We start from the raw sequence: 12,199 nt of genomic DNA on the forward strand, positions 1-12,199 counted from the left end.
CGCCGGCAATCCGGACACAAACTGATGGCATTTGTCAGGCGGATCCGTCTGACAAATGCATTGAAATACTGGATTCATCTCTGGAAAAACGGATCCGGTATTAATTTTTTTTGCATTTTTAAAGGTCTGCGCATGCGCAGATCGGGAAGCAGGATTCATTTTGCTGGAACACTTGGGGCCGGATCCAGCACTAATACACTTCAATGTAAATTAAAGCCGGATCCGGCATTCCGGCAAATGTTCAGTATTTTTGGCCAGAGAGAAAACTGTAGTGTGCTGCGGTATTTTCTCCGTCCAAAAAACGTAACAGGGATTGAACTGATGCATCCTGACGGAACTCAATACCGGAAAACAAAAACGCTAGTGTGAAAGTACCATTATGTATTCATTTCCAGATCCTGCAAAATGTGTATTTGTATTTCTGATTTTGTAAATGTTTAAGTGTAATATGCCTGGTTCACCAGCAGATGGCAGCATCAAAGGCAGAGCTATCTTACATAGAATGGAGCTTTCCTCTCCATTCTAACCCCCCCCCCCTCTGTGGTGTGGTGGGCATTGCCCCAATTGCTGCAGTAAGGGCGGAGTTCTAGATAATGAGGAGTTAGTTGAGTTTTTCCCCCTGCCAAGGGAGGGTGTGCAGCAGGAGCCCGTCCCTGTTGGATGAGCTCTGTCTGGACCAGCTTGTGCACCCTTAGCTCAGCTGGATCTGGAGGCCACATCAAAATGCCTCAGAAGCAAGGAGTAAAGTTCCCTGGATAAAGTTAGAGACAGATCAGAGAACAAAGTGAAGTACAGCCTACAGCTAAAGTATACAGCTATCCTGTTAGCACAGCAGAGCCAGAGAGCAACAGACGTAGCAGAGAGGAGTTTGCCTGTCACAGTTAATGCCAACGCCTGCTGGAAACCAAGACAAAGTCTGTAAATCGTTTGGAGAAAAGTTTATTGAAAGTAAAGCTGTTATCAACTTCATCACAAGGTCTGGACTCAATTTATTTCTTCATCCCCTTTACCAACTACCCCTTTGCTTTGCGTTGGACGACACCGCCTGGGGTCCAGCGTATCCAAGTAGGAGCACCGTGACACGTGCACAAGTACACTTAAAGGGACATTGTAGGCCACCCTACACCACTCTGGCATTCCGACACCTGGGTACCACCACATCACTAAAAGGGACCCTGTGCCCTTGTTGCTTCACTGCAACTGGCGTCACAACCAAATATTTATACCTTTACTAAAAGGGATCCCTGGCCGCGGTCGAGTCTGTCGCAAATAGAGAGGGGTAAAAGGAGGGATCGGTAATAGTACTAGCATGGAGAGGGGTAAAAGGAGGAATCGGTAATAGTACTAGCATGGAGAGGGGTAGAAGGAGGAATTAGTAATAGTACTAGCATGGAGAGGGGTAAAAGGAGGAATTAGTAATAGTACTAGAATGGAGAGGGGTAAAAGGAGGAATTAGTAATAGTACTAGCATGGAGAGGAGTAAAAGGAGGAATTAGTAATAGTACTAGAATGGAGAGGGGTAAAAGGAGGAATTAGTAATAGTACTAGAATGGAGAGGGGTAAAAGGAGGAATTAGTAATAGTACTAGCATGGAGAGGAGTAAAAGGAGGAATTAGTAATAGTACTAGCATGGAGAGGAGTAAAAGGAGGAATTAGTAATAGTACTAGAATGGAGAGGGGTAAAAGGAGGAAATAGTAATAGAATGGAGAGGGTGAAAGGAGGAATTAGTAATAGTACTAGCATGGAGAGGGGTAGAAGGAGGAATTAGTAATAGTACTAGCATGGAGAGGGGTAAAAGGAGGAATTAGTAATAGTACTAGCATGGAGAGGAGTAAAAGGAGGAATTAGTAATAGAATGGAGAGGGTAAAAGGATGGATCGGTAATAGTACTAGTATGGAGAGGGGTAAAAGGAGGAATTAGTAATAGTACTAGAATGGAGAGGGTAAAAGGAGGGATCGGTAATAGTACTAGTATGGAGAGGGGTAAAAGGAGGAATTAGTAATAGTACTAGAATGGAGAGGGTAAAAGGACGGATTTTGTGTAGAGCTGAGGACATGGGTTGCTAGATGGCCGCTAGCACATCCACAATACCCAGTCCCCATAGCTCTGTGTGCTTTTATTGTGTAAAAAAAAGATTTGATACATATGCAAATTAACCACCTCCGGACCGCCTAACGCAGGATCGCGTTCCGGAGGTGGCAGCGCTGCGCACAGTCACGCATATACGCGTCATCTCGCGAGACGCGAGATTTCCTGTGAACGCGCGCACACAGGCGCGCGCGCTCACAGGAACGGAAGGTAAGAGAGTTGATCTCCAGCCTGCCAGCGGCGATCGTTCGCTGGCAGGCTGGAGATGTGTTTTTTTTAACCCCTAACAGGTATATTAGACGCTGTTTTGATAACAGCGTCTAATATACCTGCTACCTGGTCCTCTGGTGGTCCCATTTGTTTGGATCGACCACCAGAGGACACAGGTAGCTCAGTAAAGTAGCACCAAGCACCACTACACTACACTACACCCCCCCCCCCCATCACTTATTAACCCCTTATTAGCCCCTGATCACCCCTAATCACCCCTGATCACCCCATATAGACTCCCTGATCACCCCCCTGTCATTGATTACCCCCCTGTCATTGATCAACCCCCTGTAAAGCTCCATTCAGACGTCCGCATGATTTTTACGGATCCACTGATAGATGGATCGGATCCGCAAAACGCATCCGGACGTCTGAATGAAGCCTTACAGGGGCATGATCAATGACTGTGGTGATCACCCCATATAGACTCCCTGATCACCCCCCTGTCATTGATTACCCCCCTGTCATTGATTACCCCCCTGTAAAGCTCCATTCAGATGTCCGCATGATTTTTACGGATGCACTGATACATGGATCGGATCCGCAAAACGCATCCGGTCGTCTGAATGAAGCCTTACAGGGGCATGATCAATGACTGTGGTGATCACCCCCCTGTCATTGATCACCCCCCTGTAAAGCTCCATTCAGATGTCCGCATGATTTTTACGGATGCACTGATAGATGGATCGGATCCGCAAAACGCATCCGGACGTCTGAATGAAGCCTTACAGGGGCATGATCAATGACTGTGGTGATCACCCCATATAGACTCCCTGATCACCCCCCTGTCATTGATTACCCCCCTGTCATTGATTACCCCCCTGTAAAGCTCCATTCAGATGTCCGCATGATTTTTACGGATGCACTGATAGATGGATCGGATCCGCAAAACGCATCCGGACGTCTGAATGAAGCCTTACAGGGGCATGATCAATGACTGTGGTTATCACCCCATATAGACTCCCTGATCACCCCCCTGTAAAGCTCCATTCAGATGTCCGCATGATTTTTACGGATGCACTGATACATGGATCGGATCCGCAAAACGCATCCGGTCGTCTGAATGAAGCCTTACAGGGGCATGATCAATGACTGTGGTGATCACCCCCCTGTCATTGATTACCCCCCTGTAAAGCTCCATTCAGATGTCCGCATGATTTTTACGGATGCACTGATAGATGGATCCGATCCGCAAAACGCATCCGGACGTCTGAATGAAGCCTTACAGGGGCATGATCAATGACTGTGGTGATCACCCCATATAGACTCCCTGATCACCCCCCTGTCATTGATCACCCCCCTGTCATTGATTACCCCCCTGTAAAGCTCCATTCAGATGTCCGCATGATTTTTACGGATGCACTGATAGATGGATCGGATCCGCAAAACGCATCCGGACGTCTGAATGAAGCCTTACAGGGGCATGATCAATGACTGTGGTGATCACCCCATATAGACTCCCTGATCACCCCCCTGTCATTGATCACCCCCCTGTCATTGATTACCCCCCTGTAAAGCTCCATTCAGATGTCCGCATGATTTTTACGGATGCACTGATAGATGGATCGGATCCGCAAAACGCATCCGGACGTCTGAATGAAGCCTTACACGGGCGTGATCAATGACTGTGGTTATCACCCCATATAGACTCCCTGATCACCCCCCTGTCATTGATCACCCCCCTGTCATTGATCACCCCCCCTGTCATTGATCACCCCCCCTGTCATTGATCACCCCTCTGTAAGGCTCCATTCAGATATTTTTTTGGCCCAAGTTAGCAGAATTTTTTTTTTTTTTTTCTTACAAAGTCTCATATTCCACTAACTTGTGTCAAAAAATAAAATCTCACATGAACTCACCATACCCCTCACGGAATCCAAATGCGTAAAATTTTTTAGACATTTATATTCCAGACTTCTTCTCACGCTTTAGGGCCCCTAGAATGCCAGGGCAGTATAAATACCCCACATGTGACCCCATTTCGGAAAGAAGACACCCCCAGGTATTCCGTGAGGGGCATATTGAGTCCATGAAAGATTGAAATTTTTGTCCCAAGTTAGCGGAACGGGAGACTTTGTGAGAAAAAAATTAAAAATATCAATTTCCGCTAACTTGTGCCAAAAAAAAAAAATTTCTATGAACTCGCCATGCCCCTCATTGAATACCTTGGGGTGTCTTCTTTCCAAAATGGGGTCACATGTGGGGTATTTATACTGCCCTGGCATTCTAGGGGCCCCAAAGCGTGAGAAGAAGTCTGGTATCCAAATGTCTAAAAATGCCCTCCTAAAAGGAATTTGGGCACCTTTGCGCATCTAGGCTGCAAAAAAGTGTCACACATCTGGTATCGCCGTACTCAGGAGAAGTTGGGGAATGTGTTTTGGGGTGTCATTTTACATATACCCATGCTGGGTGAGAGAAATATCTTGGTCAAATGCCAACTTTGTATAAAAAAATGGGAAAAGTTGTCTTTTGCCAAGATATTTCTCTCACCCAGCATGGGTATATGTAAAATGACACCCCAAAACACATTCCCCAACTTCTCCTGAATACGGCGATACCACATGTGTGACACTTTTTTGCAGCCTAGGTGGGCAAAGGGGCCCATATTCCAAAGAGCACCTTTAGGATTTCACAGGTCATTTACCTACTTACCACACATTAGGGCCCCTGGAAAATGCCAGGGCAGTATAACTACCCCACAAGTGACCCCATTTTGGAAAGAAGACACCCCAAGGTATTCCGTGAGGGGCATGGCGAGTTCCTAGAATTTTTTATTTTTTGTCACAAGTTAGTGGAAAATGCTTATTTTTTTTTTTTTTTCATACAAAGTCTCATATTCCACTAACTTGTGACAAAAAATAAAAACTTCCATGAACTCACTTTGCCCATCAGCGAATACCTTGGGGTCTCTTCTTTCCAAAATGGGGTCACTTGTGGGGTAGTTATACTGCCCTGGCATTCTAGGGGCCCAAATGTGTGGTAAGGAGTTTGAAATCAAATTCTGTAAAAAATGACCTGTGAAATCCGAAAGGTGCTCTTTTGAATATGGGCCCCTTTGCCCACCTCGGCTGCAAAAAAGTGTCACACATCTGGTATCTCCGTAATCGGGAGAAGTTGGGGAATGTGTTTTGGGGTGTCATTTTACATATACCCATGCTGGGTAAGAGAAATATCTTGGCAAAAGACAACTTTTCCCATTTTTTTATACAAAGTTGGCATTTGACCAAGATATTTATCTCACCCAGCATGGGTATATGTAAAAAGACACCCCAAAACACATTCCTCAACTTCTCCTGAATACAGAGATACCAGATGTGTGACACTTTTTTGCAGCCTAGGTGGGCAAAGGGGCCCACATTCCAAAGAGCACCTTTCGGATTTCACAGGTCATTTACCTACTTACCACACATTTGGGCCCCTAGAATGCCAGGGCAGTATAACTACCCCACAAGTGACCCCATTTTGGAAAGAAGAGACCCCAAGGTATTCGCTGATGGGCATAGTGAGTTCATGGAAGTTTTTATTTTTTGTCACAAGTTTGTGGAATATGAGACTTTGTATGAAAAAAAAAAAAAAAAAAAAAAATCATCATTTTCCACTAACTTGTGACAAAAAATAAAAAATTCTAGGAACTCGCCATGCCCCTCACGGAATACCTTGGGGTGTCTTCTTTCCAAAATGGGGTCACTTGTGGGGTAGTTATACTGCCCTGGTATTCTAGGGGCCCAAATGTGTGGTAAGGAGTTTGAAATCAAATTCAGGAAAAAATGAGGAGTGAAATCCGAAAGGTGCTCTTTGGAATATGGGCCCCTTTGCCCACCTAGGCTGCAAAAAAGTGTCACACATCTGGTATCCCCGTACTCAGGAGAAGTTGAGGAATGTGTTTTGGGGTGTCTTTTTACATATACCCATGCTGGGTGAGATAAATATCTTGGTCAAATGACAACTTTGTATAAAAAAATGGGAAAAGTTGTCTTTTGCCAAGATATTTCTCTCACCCAGCATGGGTATATATAAAATGACACCCCAAAACACATTCCCCACCTTCTCCTGAGTACGGAGATACCAGATGTGTGACACTTTTTTGCAGCCTAGGTGGGCAAAGGGGCCCATATTCCAAAGAGCACCTTTCGGATTTCACAGGTCATTTTTTACAGAATTTGATTTCAAACTCCTTACCACACATTTGGGCCCCTAGAATGCCAGGGCAGTATAACTACCCCACAAGTGACCCCATTTTGGAAAGAAGAGACCCCAAGGTATTCGCTGATGGGCATAGTGAGTTCATAGAAGTTTTTATTTTTTGTCACAAGTTAGTGGAATATGAGACTTTGTAAGAAAAAAAAAAAAAAAAAAAAAAAATCATCATTTTCCGCTAACTTGTGACAAAAAATAAAAAGTTCTATGAACTCACTATGCCCATCAGCGAATACCTTAGGGTGTGTACTTTCAGAAATGGGGTCATTTGTGGGGTGTTTGTACTGTCTGGGCATTGTAGAACCTCAGGAAACATGACAGGTGCTCAGAAAGTCAGAGCTGCTTCAAAAAGCGGAAATTCACATTTTTGTACCATAGTTTGTAAACGCTATAACTTTTACCCAAACCATTTTTTTTTTACCCAAACATTTTTTTTTTATCAAAGACATGTAGAACTATAAATTTAGAGCAAAATTTCTATATGGATGTCGTTTTTTTTGCAAAATTTTACAACTGAAAGTGAAAAATGTCATTTTTTTGCAAAAAAAACGTTAAATTTCGATTAATAACAAAAAAAGTAAAAATGTCAGCAGCAATGAAATACCACCAAATGAAAGCTCTATTAGTGAGAAGAAAAGGAGGTAAAATTCATTTGGGTGGTAAGTTGCATGACCGAGCAATAAACGGTGAAAGTAGTGTAGGTCAGAAGTGTAAAAAGTGGCCTGGTCTTTCAGGGTGTTTAAGCACTGGGGGCTGAGGTGGTTAACATAAAAGAGTCATATCTTACTTTTGTGACCAGAGAAGAGTCATATTTTCAAGCTCTGACTCATCTCAGGTTAAGGCTACATGCACACGACCGTATGTGTTTTGCGGTCCGCAAAAAAAACGGATGACGTTCCGTATGGCATCCGTTTTTTTTGCAGTCCATTGTAATAATGCCTATCCTTGTCCGCAAACTAGAAAAAAATAGGACATGCACTATTTTTTTTGCGGAGCAACGGAACGGACATTCTGATGCGGACAGCACACGGTGTGCTGTCCACGTTTTTTGCGGACCCATTGAATGGGTCCGCATCCTATCCGCAAAAAAAACGGATCGGACACAGAAACAAAATACGGTTGTGTGCATGAGGCCCAAATTGCATACGTATCAAATCGTTTTTTTTTACACAATAAAAGCACACAGAGCTATGGGGACTGGATATTGCGGATGTGCTAGCGGCCATCTAGCAACCCATGTCCTCAGCTCTATACCCAAAATCCCGGTGACAGGTTCCCTTTAACCCCTTAAGGACTCTGCCCTATTTCACCTTCTGGACTTGGCCATTTTTTGCAAATCTGACCTGTGTCACTTTAAGTGGTGATAACTTTAAAACACTTTGACTTATCCAGGCCATTCTGAGACAGTTTTTTCATAACATATTGTACTTCATGACACTGCTAAAATGAAGTAAAAAATATTCATTTTTATTTATAAAAAAATACCAAATTGACCAAAAAATTAAAAAAAATTGCAAATTTACAAGTTTCAATTTCTCTACTTCTATAATACATAGTAATACCTCCAAAAATAGTTATTACTTTACATTCCCCATATGTCTACTTCATGTTTGGATCATTTTGGGAATGATATCTTATTTTTTGGGGATGTTACAAGGCTTAGAAGTTTAGAAGCAAATCTTGAAATTTTTCAGAAATTTAAAAAAAAACAATTTATAGGGACCAGTTCAGGTCTGAAGTCACTTTGTGAGGCTTACATAATAGAAACCACCCAAAAATGACCCCATTCTATAAACTACACCCATCAAGGTATTCAAAACTGATTTTACAAACTTTGTTAACCCTTTAGGTGTTCCACAAGAATTAATGGAAAATAGAGATACAATTTCAGAATTTCCCTTTTTTGGCAGATTTTCCATTTTAATATTTTTTTTTCCAGTTACAAAGCAAGGGTTAACAGCCAAACCAAACTCAATATTTATGGCCCTGATTCTGTCGTTTACAGAAACACCCCATATGTGGTCGTAAACTACTGTACGGGCACACGGCAGGGCGCAGAAGGAAAGGAATGCCATACAGTTTTTCAAAGGCAGATTTTGCTCAACTGGTTTTTTTGACACCATGTCCCATTTGAAGCCCCCCTGACACACCCCTAGAGTAGAAACTCCATAAAAGTGACCCCATCTAAGAAACTACACCCGTCAAGGTATTCAAAACAGATTTTACAAACGTCGTTAACCCTTTAGGTGTTCCACAAGAGTTATTGGCAAATGGAGATGAAATTTCTGAATTTAAATTCTTTGGCAAATTTTCAATTTTAATCAATTTTTCCCAGTAACAAAGCAAGGGTTAACAGCCAAACCAAACTCAATATTTATGGCCCTGATTCTGTAGTTCACAGAAACACCCCATATGTGGTTGTAAATAGCTGTACGGGCACACGGCAGGGCGCAGAAGGAAAGGAATGCCATACGGTTTTTGGAAGGCAGGTTTTGCTGGACTGTTTTTTTTCACCCCATGTCCCATTTGAAGCCCCCCTGATGCACCCCTAGAGTAGAAACTCCCAAAAAGTGGCCCCATTTTAGAAACTACGGGATAGGGTGGCAGTATTGTTGGTACTAGTTTAGGGTACATATGATTTTTGGTTGCTCTATATCAGGGATAAGCAACCTTCGGCACTCCAGCTGCTGTAGAACTACAACTCCCAGCATGCAAACATGCTCGGCTGCGCTTCTAACTCCCTTAGAAGTGAATGAAGCATTCTGGGAGTTGTAGTTTCTGAACAGCTGGAGTGCCGGAGGTTGCTGATCCCTGCTCTATATTACACTTTTTGTGAGGCAAGATAACAAGAAATAGCTGTTTTGGCACCGTTTTTATTTTTTGCTATTTACAACATTCATCTGACAGGTTAGATCATGTGATATTTTATAGACCAGGTTGTCACGGATGCGGCGATACCTAACATGTATACTTTTTTTTATTTATGTAAGTTTTACACAATGATTTCTTTTTTTAAGAAAAAAAAATCATGTTTTAGTGTTTCCATAGTCTGAGAGACATAATTTTTTCAATTTTTGGGTGATTACCTTGGGTAGGGTATGATTTTTGCGGGATGAGATGACGGTTTTATTGGCACTATTTTGGGGTGCGTGTGACTTTTGATCACTTGCTATTACACTTTTTGTGATGTAAGGTGACAAAAAATGGTTTATTTAGCACAGTTTTAATTTAAAATTTTTACGGTGTTCATCTGAGGGGTTAGGTCATGTGATATTTTTATAGAGCCGGTCGATACGGACGCGGTGATACCTAATATGTATACTTTTTTTTTATTTATGTAAGTTTTACACAATAATATCATTTTTGAAACAAAAAAAAAAATCATGTTTTAGTGTCTCCATATTCTGAGAGCCATAGATTTTTCAGTTTTTAGACGATTATCTTAGGTAGGGTCTTATTTTTTGCGGGATGAGATGACGGTTTGATTGGCACTATTTTGGCGTGCATATGACATTTTGATCGCTTGCTATTACACTTTTTGTGATGTAAGGTGACAAAAAATGGTTTATTTAGCACAGTTTTTTTGCGGAGCAACGGAACGGACATACTGATGCGGACAGCACACGGTGTGTTGTCCGCGTTTTTTGCAGACCCATTGAAATGAATGGGTCCGCATCCTATCCGCAAAGGGAACGGAACGGACACGGAAACAAAATACGGCCGTGTGCATGAGGCCTTATCCAGATGCGATGCATTTTTCACTGATGGTTGATAAGAGATGTTGTTTGTAAACCTTCAGGTTTTTTTTCACGCGCGTGAAAAACGGATCAAAACTGATTGCACCCGCACGGATAAAACTTAAAATAATGAAAGCAATCGCAGACAAAACGGACTAAACTTGCTTGTTTCACTGAGCGCATCCTGAGCCAATCCGTATCGTTTGTGTGACAGAGGCCTAAGACGGCTTCCTTGCTGTCTTACATTTAAACAATTTTCTACGCTTAAAACAGGCGTAAAAAAACCTGGTTTTGTATCAGGGAGACAAGCACCGGATAATACAAGAAGACTTTTAACACTTATGCAAACAGCAGAACGCTTGGCCAAGCCGACTACATTCTTGACACTGGACGCCGAGAAAGCGTTCGACCGTGTAAATTGGCCTTATGCCTTCTCGGTGTTACGGAAGTTTGGTTTCTCTGGACCATCGCTGCATTATACTCCAACCCTCGTGCCCGAGTGTTCACAAATAGCGCCCTGTCCACGAATTTCAAGCTGACTAATGGCACCAGACCAGGGTGCCCACTGTCCCCTTTATTTTTCATTCTCTCCATCGAACCACTAGCAAAATTAATTAGGTGTAACCCCAATATCAAAGACCTACGAATAGGACCGACAGAACATCAGCTGGCGCTCTTTGCCGACGACATTATATTGGTCTGCACGGACCCTGAAGTCTCCCTCCGCGGAGTATTGACCTGCTGACATCCTTCGGTCAGGTTTCACACTACAAATTGAACGTTGATAAGTCTCAATGCTTTCCCATTAGCATCCCGACTGACCAATTATTACTACTAAAACACCTATTTCCCCTGGATTGGCCACAGGAAATGATTTCCTACCTGGGAATAAAACTAACTCACCCAACATCAAAAACATTCCACTCCAATTTCCCCCCTCTCTTAGAAGAAATACAGCAGGACATAAAAAATATGAAGAATCACATGATCTCCTGGTTTGGGAGAGTTGCAGCGTACAAAATGCTGCTTCTGCCCAAACTTCTCCATCTCTTTAGAACCCTGCCTATCCCGATCCCTGACAGTTTTTTTTAACAAAGCTAAAAAACAGATGAAGGACTTCCTCTGGAACTTTAAACACCCGAGAGTAGCATACGCAACCCTGACCACACACAAAAGAATAGGGGGGATTGGGAGAGCCTAACCTAAAACACTAGCGCACGGCATGCTTGCTAGACCAACTGGTTCACTGGTGGAATGGTTCCAAAGATAAACATTGGGTAACCATGGAGAGGACATCTCTCAGCCTCTCCTCCCTCCGCTCCCCAATGATGGGCGCGGTATGGAATCTTAATACTAGGCCTTCCCCTCTGCATGCAGTTAAATGATCCCTCACAGCGTGGAAATGGTATCTTGGCAGTACTGGTAATGCAGGGACTATCCCATCCCAGGTCATATCCATGAACTGTCTGGCTGACCACATTCTGGGACTCAACCTTCAGAGTTGGATCACCCCGGGTATCAGAGCAGTGGAAGATCTGATGGACAAGGAGGAACTCCTATCCTTTTCCCATCTGCATGATACTTATCATATTCCCCACAGGGATTTTTACAAATTCCTACAAATCAGATCCTTTCTGAAAAAGATAGAGGGCACGTCCCTACAATTCCCGCAGACAGTCAAAAGATTCCTACATGACAGGTTCCCGAAAAGGGGAGGCATCTCTCTCTTTTATGATCTTCTTAGTCGGGGAAAAGAGTGGACAAAACCGTCCCCCCTGAAAGCATGGGAAAAAGACCTTGATCAGACGTTTACTAAAGAACAATGGCGTGCAGCCTTCAGAATAGCCACCTCCTCTTTCCCATGTGTGACACACCAAGAGGCTATTTTCAAAACTAGCTTAAAGG

Source organism: Bufo bufo, chromosome 1, assembly GCF_905171765.1.
Source record: "Bufo bufo chromosome 1, aBufBuf1.1, whole genome shotgun sequence".
In the NCBI taxonomy this organism is placed as follows: Eukaryota; Metazoa; Chordata; class Amphibia; order Anura; family Bufonidae; genus Bufo; species Bufo bufo.